The sequence below is a fragment of the Desmodus rotundus genome, chromosome X, assembly GCF_022682495.2.
Source record: "Desmodus rotundus isolate HL8 chromosome X, HLdesRot8A.1, whole genome shotgun sequence".
Lineage (NCBI taxonomy): Eukaryota > Metazoa > Chordata > Mammalia > Chiroptera > Phyllostomidae > Desmodus > Desmodus rotundus.
Window position 1 is genome coordinate 8110270 of NC_071400.1, and position 2251 is coordinate 8112520.

Genomic DNA, 2251 nt, shown 5'->3' on the forward strand with positions numbered 1-2251 from the left:
AACCGGGGCTTTATAGAGGGTGTGGCAAAAGTGTACTATGACACAGGCTAAGTCTTCTGGGAGATTAAGTGGTTGATCTAATCTGTAGGTGTAACACCGCCCAGCCTCGAAGTGGTGTTCAGGAGGCTGAGTGTACAACACTGTCACAGACTTGAGAATCCTTAGATCACCTAGATCCTGGGAAGGATTTTATCACCACCACCACCATTCCCAACCACCTTCTCATTAAAATAATTTCATCCCATATCACGGAGGGTCTGAACTTCTTTCCCATCCTATGCTACACTCCTTCCTTGGCTTAGCCACCCTGAAACTTCTGTCAAAGCTCTACTGTCTTGGCTGGATGGAAAATACAGTCTTGGCTCCTGAGGGCACATAGATAGCTGCCTTTCCTCTGAATGAATCCCAACCGCAATATCCGTCCTTAGCCCCTGGCTGAACTGGGTTTCTGTTGACACTAGTGAGGAGGTCTGACTTAGATGGAGATTCTGGAAATGGAGGATTCCAACTCCTCATCTTCCCCTCAGTCTGCTTCCCTTCCTGTATTCTCCATCTGAGTTAACAGTATCATCCCCCTCTCAGTCACCCAGACCTGAAAGCTCAAAGTCATCTCCAATTCCTCCCTCTCTCTCACCCTGAGAATCCAATCAGCTCTACTTTCTACGGTGTTTCTCCCAGCAGTGCCCTCCTTTCCATGAGCACGGCCACTGTGCTAAATCAGCCTTTCATTCCCTCTAGTCATGATTCTTACTAGAACCCACCAACTGGCCTCCCTTTGTAAAGGCCCCCTGCTCTCTCATCCATTCTTCATCTCGTTTGCCAGATTTATCTTCCCTAAAATACAGAGCTGATTGGAGAAACTATTTACAAAAATTGCTTATTCAGCAAACATTTATTGAACCTTTAATATGTGCCAGATTCTGTGCTTACGTTGTAACCCACCCTAATTTTCTCTGTCTTAAAATTTCTCAGGGTTAGCTCAAATATTACCTCCTCCAAGCAGAATGTTTCCTCTTCGCAATCAGAATTAATGTGTGTCCCCATTGTGATTCAGTAGAATTTTGTTATTATTTTTGTTATTTGCTACTTTTATTTTCATTGTAATTTGTTACTTTTATTACAGTAGTGTGTCTTTTCTCTAAAAGACAATACCGCCATCGAAAGAATATTGGCTCAAGAGTGAAGAAAAAAAATCCTAGTCTCAGCTTTGTGACTTAGTAGTTATCTAATATCCGGCCAGTGAACAGCCAGTGCTCTTTGAAAATTAACCTCCTTGTCCATAAAATGAAAACAGTAATCCCTAACTCATGGGGCTGTGTGCGGATTAAAGGAGATAATGTCTGAAAAGAATCTGACACTTAGTAGGTGCCTCTTTTGCTAGAGCAAGGGTTATTAACCTGAAATTCCTGGAAATTAGGGGATGCATGGATGAGCTTCAGGGGGTGTAAGAATCTTCCTGGAAAGAATCGTAACATTTTGTGTCTGTCTCTACGTTCCTTTTTTGGGGGAGAAGAGCCACAGCTTCCATCAACATCTCAAAGGGATTGTGAATCAGAAAAAGTTAAGAATCTCAGTGCCAGGCCCTGGTGGGGTAGCTCACTTGGTTAAAGCATCATCCCCATACAACCTGAGTTCAATCCCAGTCAGGGCACATACAAAAATCAACCAATTAATGTACAGATAAGTGAGACAACAGATCTCTCTCTCTCTCTCTCTCTCTCTCTCTCTCTCTGCCCCTTCTTCTCTCTAAAATCAATTAAAAAGAAAGAATCTCAGTGCCAGACCATAAAGACCTTAGGGATTAGATTTAGCCTTTCGGGATTTAATAAGTGCTTTCTCAGTATACACAGGCTCTAATCGTCACAACGAGCCTTTGAAGGCTGTATAAGTACACCCATTTTTCCGATGCGGAAACTAACACTATTGAGCACCCATTCTAGGCCAAGAACTGAACGAGGCGCCCGGCAGCCAGCACAAGTCACAGCCCGGCCGCGCGGCTGCCTCCCGCCTCGCAGGTTCGCGTCCCCGCCCACTGCGCGGCTTCGGGACAGATCGCAGCTGCCGGCGGTGTGAAATCGGTCTCCGGGACGCGGAGCTCCGCCCCGCGCCGGCCCGGCCCCGCCCCGCGGAGGTCGGTATTGTCCGACGGTTTCCGGCGTCCCTCGGTTACCCTCGGTAGTTTCCGGCAATGATCGAGAGTTTCTAACGTGCCCCCTGTTGTCTCTCGGCCGCGGTGCTCGCCACCGCCGCC